A 12,646-nucleotide genomic window follows, 5' to 3' on the forward strand; every position below is an offset into this window, starting at 1 on the left:
CAAACTTTGAGAGAGATTGAAATCGCCTTGGGTACAACAATCCTCGGTTATTACCATGCATGTGACAAGATTAAGAGATTACTATGCTGGTGAATGAGATGTGCGGGGACGGAAACATTATTTTTTTTTTTGAACTATCAGCATCCAGGCGTTGTAATTTGTTAGTTGGCAGCACTTAAAACTGGTCGACAGCAGAGAAATACAGTACATCCAAAAAATACTCTCTACATCCACCCCATCCATACCCCCCTCCACCCCCCCCCCCCCCCCCCCCCCCGCCTTCCAAGAACGAAATAAAGTTTCGCTCTATTGTCCCATTAGGGCGACTTGATTAGATCAATGAGACATACAGCGCTCGGGTCACTCATGCGCGCCGCACTTTCTCACACAGAGCAGGCACTGTGGCACAGGGGTAAATGGATTGTTCAAACATTTGGCAGTTCCGCAGCAGCGACAGTAAGCGGAGCAGTGCAGTAATTCTCGTCCGCTTGCCAGCTCAATCTCAGTAGCCAAGCTGTACTGTCAGGTCGTGTTTTGACAGGAGAAGCACTCACAAGGACCCCCTCGCTGCCTACGTTGCTGGCAGCGGATTTCCCACACCCGTGTCTGCCGTCGAGTAACGGGGTGGAAAGAGAAGATACCCTAACTATCTAGGGGACTGAGCGGCCAGCGAAACGTGTTGCCGTTTCTCCGTGTTTACCTCGCTCCTGCCCGAGTGTCGATTTCCTCTTTTTGGATTTAGTTGAATATACGGCCCGGACTGTACTGGGAATTATCTTCCTTCGTTCACGGAGTTGGTTACATATCTCCGTTCTCAAACTGTCAGCCCTTTCGGAACGGGTGGACTGTGGAACTTACTCGCGCTCGCACCCCTTGAAAAGTTCGCAGTCTCGGATTTGCTTACATTTCCCCTCTCCTCTTGGAAGACAAGTGTATGTACGCGTACACAGACAAGACTTGGGTTAGTGTTCCATGGGCTAATGTGTGAACCGCGTACCGAACGGGATACTATCGCGCCGAAGAAATCCCCAAGAAAGTTTTGCCGGTAAGTTTATTGGTATCAATGAACATTTTCTCGTAAAAGTGAAGACTCGATATGGATCTTTAAGACTTCTAAATTTCTCTGTTCGTGCTGTTTCCCCAAAAGCCATGAGGTCAGCTAATTATTGCGTGTGTCTGATAAGAACATCTTCTAGATACAAATCGGTGCCATACATCACTGTACATGACAGATTTATCTAGCGTGACAGTTTGCGATGTTATTGATGTGTGACAGACAAGTTTGTTATGTTTGCATGGTTAACCTTTTTGACGGTGGCATGGGCTGTTTCATTTCTGCGCGTCAAGTTCAATTGGCTTGTCGAGTTTGTTCCTAAATCAAGATAATGGCAATATGACGGCTGAGTTTTCGCGGTTATGAGGCATATTTAGTCACTAGGAGGCAACGATAAATTTGATAGAGCAAGGAAGTATCGTGGTGTGTGTGTGTGATACCTCCTCAAGTGGATAGAGTGGCAATCAAGTGAATGGGGATGCAACGGATGCACACACTCCATATCGGACTAAGGAGGTATCATACACCTTCTTTAATGGGACCAAAGCTATAAGCAGGGAGGTGTGAGAGCTCTCTCTCACACCTCCCTGCTATAAGGCTGCGTTTTGGGTACCTTGTATGGTATTGGTCAAGGAGAGAAATCAGCGAGTATTGTATTGTGAATAGGGCCTACTGTATGTATTAATATGGTCAATGGTGAATCCCCACAACAGGTGAATGTAATCATATTAAATCAATCCGCTATAGTTATGTGTATATTAGCCATGCTCACGCACGTGTTTGGTTTTCGATGATTTCGGATTTGAATAAAAATGATAAATTAATTATTTTGTTTTGCTTGTTCCACATGGAAGGATAAGGCATTTCACGTTCGAACTAGACAGATGGGAGCGAGATCCCCTCCTCCTCTCGTAGCAAGATATATTTCATGTCATTTTCATTTTATTGTTTCTGCATGGTACAAGTAATCAACTAAATCACTTTCGAAAGTATGTACATGGTTCATCACTATTCATGGCTGATTTTGCCCATGAAAGGTAAGGAAATCATTGTGACAGAGAACAGAGATATGATAAAAGAAATATATATATATATATATATATATATATATATCAGTCATATATTAGTATATTATGTTAGTATATTTTATTATTTTATATGCCGATCTCTATTCTCTCTCCCTTTCTCTCTGCCTGTTTCAACTCTGAGAGATATAATCTGACCAGTGACTATGATGGGTACCCATATCGGACATTCAATGCTTCATTGTTCATTTTCATCTCCTGATGCTTTTCAATTCACTAAACTCACAAATTGCCCAATTACAATAACTACAAAATGTCGATGCACACATCGATTCTTTGTCAAGCAAACGCAGTCACCTATACCCTTATCCTAAAGAGTCGTTATTGGTTGCTTGTAAAAGAGCGTATTAGGTTTGAAATACTTCTTCTGGTTTATCATGTCATTGAGGGAACAGCTCCTGATTACAATGTATGTTTATTTCACCAATACCAACCTACGCAAACTCTTCGATCCTCAACTTCTGGACTCTTACATATTCTGCTTTCCGCAGGAAATCTTTGGGGGAAACGAGCTTTCGCTCACGCTGGACCAACACTGGAATTCACTTCCATACTGAGCTGAAAGGCTCAATCTCCATAACGTCTTTTAGGAGGATCTTAAAATCCTGTTTGTTTGACAGTGCGTTTTGAAGACAGACATTCATGCCTTCTTTTTCACCTTTTTCTTCTTTTATTGTATATATGTATTTTCAGTCTTTTTGCTTTGTTGCATAAAAGCGCCTTGAGCTGTTAATCAGAATGGAATGTGGCGCTTTAGAAATTGTATCTATTTATTATCACTGTTATTACATCTTCATACTTAGTCAGTCCGTTATCATGACAGTTGACCACTTAAATTTAGTCACTTCCCAACATCCCACACAGCTACTGATATATACCGACATAATTTATGACCCAGGTCTCTGAAATCAGATACAGAATTTCCGGTTGTAAACTGTGTGTTCTGCATGTAGCATAGCTAGTAGTAGCCACGTCATGACTTCTTGGTTCAACCAGGGAGATGGAAGAGAGATCCACCTCCCTGGTTCAACCATGGACTAACCATGGAGCAGCGTTTGTACAACACAACTCAACTAGCTATAGTAGGTCCATGGTTCAACGCGCGGGATTTAGATCTCTTGTGTTGTGCGGAATATTAAATTTACACGTGCAAAATAATGTTGCATTGGAGCTGGATCTTGATATACAGTACCTCTCTCTCTCCAAGTTTGACAGTGGGGTGCAGGAGACGGCGGCCTGTTGCAGTGAGTTACAAAGGTTACATCAAGGAGGTACCTTGGTTGTGTCAAGGAGGTACCAGGCGAGTACCGTACCTCATTGGTGTATGACATCTGGGAAGAAACTCCTTTGAAGCAATTCACGTGTCCGAGCAAACTGTACCTGAAGAATCTGCAGTGTGTCACCAACGAGGTCTCGTACCTCCTTGGTGTCACTGGCTCGCATCCACATAGCCCTTTAGGTTGGGTAATAGTAAATCGTAGAACTCTATGGAAGACAATTGCAAGAAAGAGTCTACCATCACCATGCATGGCCAAATGAAACCATATCACTTCAAAAAGTGTAATAAACATGGTGGGGGGGGGGGGGGATAATTTCCAGACACCCTCTGCTAGGCCTATAATCAAATACTGTACACACTTCGCACTCTTCCGACTGTGAGGGTATCGTAAATTGCAAAATCAGATTTTTACTCATGTGGTGTACATAAAATTCTTACCTTGAAGTTGTATTTCATTTCACCCATCACTCCTTTTCTGTTCTGTTCTAGATGTTTCCTTTCAAACTATAGCGATCGGAGGGGCAGGCTCAAGTTTTTTTTTCTTTCAATTAGCTGTCACAGGCAATGTGTGTGCTACCTCCTAGTGTTTTTATATAATGACCTTGATGAAGCGCTGAATTTTAAAACAAATAGGGCCCACTGGTAACAAAAAAACAAAAAGATCACAGCTATCGGACGTCACTGCACTATTTATGAGCGACAATATTATACGTATACTATAGTACTACTAGGGTGTATGAGAGCTGCACTTGCGGATAGGAGTAAAACCGAGGTGCCTCGTGCTACAACGATCACGATTAGATTTGCGCTAGTCGACGAGAGAAACAGGTGGTCAACGCGAGGTCATACAAGTTCTCCGTTATGACCAATTTTTCAACGGGTAATACTTGACCAGGCACAGCGGCTGAGGTTTCAGTATTATTTTCGTGTAGTTGTTATACGTATGAGATGACGTCTGTAGAGCTTTCTTGAACATGTGGAAAAATGAGTAGGGCCTACGAGTAGAATCATTCTTTAATGCAAACATATGCTACTTAGTCAAGTATTTTGTGGTTCTTTTGTGTTCACAGTATTTAATACAAATAGGTTGGGATTGTGTATATTTATGTTGTTTGAAGGTTTGTATTAAACGCTTCGGGTCGTTAGCCCTCATTGCTGTTAAAAGTGTTATGATAAATATTTGACCACTATTCAAGAGAAACGGGGCAACTTGCGAAAGTAAAAAAGAAAAACAAGAGCAACAACAACAGCAACATCAACCACGGTATAAACCGCTTAGTTTTCTAACTTTGATTTCGTCAGCATAAACTACTTTTCTTTCGAGACGCAGGTATGGGATCAAGGTTGTGTATCAAGGAGAGGAAAATAACAACGGGTGTAATCCGGGTTCAGCAATGTCAAGCTCAGGCAAGGCGTGTTTATATATCGACTTGCTTCAGGCTCAGACCTTGGAGCTCCCATGCAATAGCATATAGACTATGAACAGGAATGGATAAGTAATACAGTTGTCGGGCTGGAGATGCCCGCCAAGTTACGACAGCGTTGAAAGATGACTCCAAAACGTCCGTGATTAACCAAGTATAGAGTTTATCATGGCAATGATCAATCTGGCCCCTTGACCTATTCGCCCTAACCTGGAGTGATAAATCATCGCTTCTACAGCATAATACCTGCTGTACATAATCGTTGTGCATGTTCCTCGTGCATGGAAATAATATTATGACGCAGTGAATAGGAATCGTTAGATGAAGCTCTCGCTTAGAATCTGAAGCGGACCCGAGAAGCGGCTTCTGTCGACAATTACGTCCTATTGTGTCTTTGTGCACGAAGTTTCCGCAGTTGGCTAACTTTATTAGGCACCACTTGACTGCTGTAGCCTTTATAATGCGTGACAAGTCCATCTCTTCACAGCTCTTTTGTGATCGGTTTTGAGCACAGGAAAGAGCTGCCCAGCCAGGCCCGGTTTCTTGTGGGGGGGGGGGGGGGGGGGGTTATTGTTAAATACGTTGGCGTTGGCGATTTGTAGGGGGAAACACAATCACCCGAGAAAGGACCCCAGCGATTACTAGCATTGTCGAATTCGCGATTGGAGATTCGGGGCCCTACCGAGTGCCATTCACCGTGTCAATGGGCTGGGGAAGGCGTGTTTTTAGGTAGTTCTCCTTTGAATACATACTGGGAAGGGGGCCTCCGCCTTCTCATGTAAGTTTATGCCTCCGTCGAGAATTGTCGTTTTGATAACACCGTATATGGCGCGATTTTGACAGCTCGCTTCCACCCTGGGGACGGGGACATGGCCGATCCTCTCATAATAATGTCGTGGGCAAAAATTTGGGGAGACTCCGTTGCGAGTTGTTCATGTCATAAATCGCAGATCCCTACATCGTGTTTATGTACCTCTCCCGAGCATTGACTTGTGTTGTGGAATGTGTTCTGGTGCTCCCCAGCCCCGTGTATGTACAATGTATGCTGTGTTATTTTATCCTCCATTCATATTTTCCAATATTAGAAATAGATTTTTTTCTTTTTTTAAAGGGAAATATCACGCTCAACCCCAGGCTTGCTGCTGCAGACAAAAATAATCGTCATTTTCCCTTTCTCACAGAACGAATAATTCAAGCGATCCGTATGCCTCCACACTTTTTGGGACAGGAAATACTAGTAGAGAGGTCATATCGGGGGTACAGCAGGTGCGACGAGAGATCCCCCCCCCCTCCCCCCACCGCAGAAGATTCGCTCCATATCGACACCATTCATAACTGATTAAAGAGGAGTTCCAGTCCAGATATAAGTTAGTCTGCTAAGAAAACGTAAAATCTTACCAGTAGTAGTTACTATGTAGTACAACAGTGAAAATTTTGTCAAAATTGGATAAAAATTAGGGAAGTCATGACTTTATGAAGTTCCGCCAATTTCTGCGGAACAGTTCTCGTACAGTTGATTCTACGAATATGCAGATGAGTGAGCTGATGATGTCATCACCTTACAATTTTCCGTTGCTCTTGTACAAAAAGATTGCGGTAATTTACTATTTCTGTTATTACAGTGTAGGCTAAAAACCTGATGGTATGTCTGGTTGAGTAACTTCAGAGTAACTATCAAATAGATATATCAGGATTTGAGACTTGGGTGTAGGGCCTAAAAAACTAGAAATTTCATAATCTTATATAGGCTTACAAGCTGCGCAAGTTGTGAGGGTACCAAATGTGACATAATTACTTCACTATTTGTATATTTATATTGACCGTTCAAGAACTATATCATGGAAAAAAATAGTACAACTTTAAAATATCATAACTTCCTTATTTTCCATCCGATTTTGATCAAATTCTCACTGTGGTAGGTACTGAGAAAAAAATTTATCCTTCTTTTCAGACTAACTTTGTTCTGTACTAGAATTCCCCTTTAACCCGTTGAGGACGAGAGTCACGTATACTCGGACAGGTGTCTATTAGAAATGTGTGTATAGTAAAATCAGTCCGTCCTCAAAGGATTAAGGTCTCGAATTGAGGCCCTCTTTTCTAGAACGGATGCTCTCCTGATGAAGAGAGGACGGTGCGTGAAAGTAGAAAAAGACACATGTAAAAGAGGAAGGAGAAACCGATAATGATGAAGAACAGACGGAGGAGGAGGAGGAGGGGGAAGAAGTCGATGGAGAAGTTGAAGATTACAAATACAAGGATAGAAGAAGAGTAGGAGGCTAACGTGCAGGAGAAGAAGAGTAGGAGTTTAGCGGCAGCAGTTGTAATAATTGCAATAGTTGTCGTGGTAGTATACATGTAAGTAGTGAAGCAATATTATACTACAGTAGGAGAAGTGGTAATGTACGTTTAACGAAAGTAGATTTTTACTGTACTATACTGATTGAAGCTTACAGCGAAATATACTCCACACCATTATTAATAAATTACTTTTCATAAAATTACGATTGAGGACCATCAAATTGCCATACATCGTAAGTAAGAGCCCTGCCATAATAAACATGATTTCCAATAAGCGTTCGACCAAAGAGCTACACGATAGGGTTTTGATATTCATACATGGCTGTGATATAACCTAAACCTTGACACGCCGCCATCTGTTTTTGGTTCTGATTTAGATGTGTTTCAATTATTCATAATACAATGATTTATTTTGACCCCCAAATTCATCTTTGGAATGTACCGACACCGTTCAATTCCAGCAAGCAGTCTGTTGCCTTCTGTCAGTGTTTGCGTTGTTGCCAATGGCAGGGTTCCCAGGGCAACAAAGAAAGCATATTATACCGTTCAGATGCAATATAAATTTTCCAACCTATAAAGGTTTGAATCACATTTTTTTTCATGAACATAGCTTTTGTTTCCTTGTTTTAAATGCCTCAGCGTCTACAACAAGGATCTTTTATGCAGATAATATAACTATATGAATATAATCCTCACAATATCATATTTACGGGGAAAGATGAAAAAAGACCGAATGGTAATCGTATAATTAATAGGACAGGGTATATAGCTCTTATGACATTGCAAAGACTGAAACAGAGACTAAGCGTCACAATGTGCGCAGTTATCTACAGCCTGCCCAGACAAACGAGGCTAGTAACTTCCTAAACCTTTTGTGATGGTGGAAATGAAGGGAAATGACTAATACCACGAATACTATTTGAAGGAAATCGTGCCTGTGGCGAAAACCATTTTGCGTTTTTCGACATGACGTTGGAAGTTCAAAACGACATTGTTGATTTACTCTCTGATTGTACCATCTTTCCTCCTTCCCTTTTTATAGCCGCCTTTTTCTTCCCTTTTCTTTTTGTTCTTTTTATGTCTGTCTCATTCGTCTTTCCTGTTCCACTTGTGTCAACACAAACCTCGCAGCGTAACATCATGTTGAAATTGAAAAGGTCTAGATTAAAGTCAGAGATACATGTAATAGTGACAACGAACTGAATACTGAAGTGATATTTTATATGGCGAAGAATAAGGCGAGGAAATAAGATTTGGATTGATTCATTGGTATCGAACCTTGCAGTTCAGATGAAGGACCATGTCGGGGTCAGACAGGTTTTTACAAAGGTTCTATAATTGACATCTATATAGGCCTGTTTTAGATTTAAACAATTTATAAACAATTTTGAGGAAATAGCCGGCATGCATATTGCTGCTATGGTATTTTCCGTTTGTAGCATGCTCAGCAGATGACATAAAAAAAAGATACAACAGTATAGCCTCAAGAAGTCTGAAAACACACTTGATCAACATGATCCTTAGCCTTTTGTCAAGGCCCTCTCGCTGTAATGGGCGAGGTTCTCTTCACCATCAACCATACAGCGAGAGGGCCTTGACAAAAGGCTACATGATCCTGAGATGTTCACGGTAGTGTTTCATGAAGCACTTGACTGTAAACGAAATTTTGTGACGATTGCCATTAAAGGTGCTGTACAGTACTGGTTGAGGTAGGGATTCATGTTTTTTACATTCCAAAGTGAGATAATGAGAAGTTTCCAATGAAATATGAAAGAGCATGTAATTTTAAGAAGGATTCAACGTTTATTTGATGAAATTTGGTTTTCAAATGGCCGAGATATCAAAAAAAGTGATAATAATAAAAGACTACAGGCCACAACTTTATTAGGTTCTCTTTGTTTCACCTTGTTTTTGGATATCTCGGCCACTTCAAAACCGATCTTCATCAAATAAACTTTTGATACCCCTTAGAATTGCATGCTCTTTGACATCTCATAGAGTGGTTTCTGAATATCTCGCAAAACGTTAAAAGCTAAATCCGATGACCAGAACTGTACACACCCTTTAAATTGTAGGACCCTACTTTTGCAGGAGCCAGGCAACAACCCATCAACTATTGGCATTTTGAAACATTGCCATGGTAACCGCAATCATCCCAACTGCAACCAATTCCAAACCTCTACTAACTTTGGTAAAATTTGGTACAAATTTGACTAAAATCAGCAAGGAGCCGAATCTATGTCATTGATTACTGGCGAGCAGACTAGCAAGCAAGGATCAGCAGATGAAGGCATACATGTATTATAATATACCGCAGCCATCTACTGTCGATCTGTTCCGCGACCAAACTGTACTTCTCTGTCCAGTCGACCTTTCCCTGCCCATACCATGCAGTCAGTCGTTGGGTTGAGTCGATCAGGAGGAAGAGATGCGATAAAAAGCAACTTCCGGTTCCCTTGTGACCTCTCAACGGAGACATGTCTGTGCTAGCTGGAGAGATATTGTGTCACATCATTTTCTAAGAGCTCGCAGTCCTCACTCAAGTCATTAATTCCAGGATATTGCCACTCAATCTGGGCCCTAATTGATTGTAACGAACATCAAACAGCCATCAAACAGATAAAAGTTTATGATTGTCTGTGTGATGGTATGTGTGTTTGTACGTTTCAATTAAAAACTTTGTAGGAGTTCAGCCTGCCATTTCCTTTCGCCGTACCCACTTGCCATGGGTGCGGTCGAAATGGGAAGAGACAGTTGGAACGTTATAGACACTTAAATCGATGTCCATTTGATGTCCATAACGCTCATACATACACGAAATGTCGACATTTCCTGATTGTTGGTAAAGCTCTCGTAAGTTTCAATACTTTTCGTGTGAATTGTGCATTATCGTCAGCCTGTGACTTGAACGCGACAACATCACGTGCCCTGCTGTAGGACGAACACAGGACAACCAAGGAGGTGGGCCTCCCTGGGACAACCTATTCAATGTGGTGTAATGTTTTGTGAATTTGAGCATAGGTTCCGATTTAAGGATGTCCTGTTCTAAAAATTAATCAGACCTTGTGGTACGCAAACACAAGGAATACCATTAAACAAGTATATAAAATACGTAGATCATGCATCATTTTTCAAGACTTTCCTGCGATGATTATGGAAAACAAACAAACAATACTTTCCTCGCAAGATGCATGCCCTAGCTATCTCAGAAAACACTGTGGGTGTTTCTGAGAAATGTATAGTTCGAAAACATTCTACGGACGCAAAAGATTAGAGACATAAGTTGTTGTTTTTTTTCAGTATATGTACATCTTAAATCCACTGTTTGCCACTAAGAACAGTGAATAAATCGTTTCCTTTCAGTGTATAACCATTTTAAAACCACTGTTTACTAGTGGGAGCAGTGATTCAAAAATACTTTCGTGTTATCACATCACATTTGATGCATATGTATAGTTCGGTTGCATCACAAAACATACCATATTAACATTTCGCAATAAAGCCACAAATATAAAAGGAGACACCACCAATTTTCTCATTGAACCGTAACTGTAAACGGTTTATTCTAAAAATGATTTTGATAAGCTATCGTCCACCTTTTGCATATTTATCAATACAATTATACTTCACATTGATAATACTGATTGACATTTTTACATTGTTTTTTTTTCTATTCATATTTTAGAACTAAAGCTTCTTTTTTTTTTCATCCGCAAATTGTATAATAGTGGCTTTAAGAGTTTGATGTGAATCGTTTCACATATTTCAGTTACAGGCCTACGGAATAGACCAGAGGAAAGACACTGAAAGATTGGACTCAGTTCGTCGTGATAAAAAATTCTTGTTCTCTCCTTACACTTAGTCAGACTAAAATCGAGCCGTTTAGAAGAAAGGGTAACCGTCTGTCATACGGTCCCTGTAGTGAAAGTGGTGAGATTGTGAGGAAGAACATGTAGGCATGTTGTGCCTCAAAGTATTTTACACTTAATTCTACTCTGGAGAAGTGATTCACTCCCACGTCAGTCCGGGAAACATACGGCCACAACTGCCGCAGGAAAACATCGCATGAGCGTGGCGGTATATGGAAGGCCGTCAATGACGCGGCCTAAACGGAGGCATCTTGAGTTACTGCAACAGGAAATGAGCTTGTCTCTTACATCACCCTACGGGCCAAGCACTGCAAGGGATATATAATGATATTGATAATGATTATAAAAACTTTGTCACTGCTGCAACATACCCCCCCCCCCCCCCCCCCCCCCAACTGAACAACAGCCCATATTACCAGGGAGGGGCCATCTCCCTGATATTACATTGCAACTCCACAAGTGTTCCGATGGCTTGAATAAACGGAAAGTATTTTAATAATATTAATAATGATGATGATAATAATAATAATAATAATAATAATAATAATAATAATACTAATAATAATGATAATAATAATAATAATAATAATAATAATGATAATAATAATGATAATGATAAATGAATAAAAAGAAAGACTAGAGGTCGGACTTCATCAAAATTGGACAGAACTTGGGAAAGTGAAGGAATTTCTGAAGTTTCACATTATTTTATACAACAGTAACATTATACTGTATATCAACCAAATGCAACAAGGAGGAACTCATCATAAACCATCGCCCCGTTGGTCTCCATCCTTTTTTTTTATTAACAGTTATCATACCTACATTCATAACTCTTCACTGAATTTATTGTTTTACAAGAAGTAGAATAACAATTAGGAAGTCTCTTTCGTTTCAAATATTTTAGTGATCTGGCAACGGTGCATTTTAGTGAGAAAGTTCTTTAAGTTACTGAATATTGCCGAAAAGAAGAAATCTGTATTTTTGTGCACAAAAAAAAGTGGAGCATGGTAAGCTGATTCAGTTTTAATATCTTTCAATTGCGACCAAAATTCAACATTCGGGGAAAACATGTAAAATATTCTGAATTCCGTAACTTTCTTATATCACCTCCGATTTTGATTAAGGTTCCTTCATTGTATTTGTCTTATGCTTTTGTACCCTCAATCTCGCGGGACCCTCAACGAAGTCCATTTGAACATGGTGTGCAAATCGCTCATCAGCACAGTTCAACATTGGGCAATCTCCACGCATGATTGTGCTACTGAAATGCGCCTTCGTCGCAGCTCGCAAACCGCGAATAAAACAAATGACTAATCGTTATTGTACCATGCAGCTTTGGCAAGGTTACAGACACCACAATTGAGTCGCAATCGCAGTCTATGTCGTGTGAAGGTCGTTTTAGCCAGACGGTTAAGCTAAAATGAATTCATATATAATAGCTGGGCCTATATCTATCACGAAATTTGCTAAAATTAGAACAATAGTATAGCAGCTGATTCAACATAGAGAATTATGCGTGCTCAAGAACAGACCCCACCCCCAACACTGCTGTATCTTTGCATTTCATTATTGAATGTAGTACATAATTATCATGCAAATGAATGTATTATAGAGCAGAATGACATTGGGTAATT

The sequence above is a fragment of the Diadema antillarum genome, unplaced genomic scaffold, assembly GCF_040938485.1.
Source record: "Diadema antillarum isolate AM-2024a unplaced genomic scaffold, OU_Dant_1.0 seq00000445_RagTag, whole genome shotgun sequence".
NCBI classification, from domain to species: Eukaryota; Metazoa; Echinodermata; class Echinoidea; order Diadematoida; family Diadematidae; genus Diadema; species Diadema antillarum.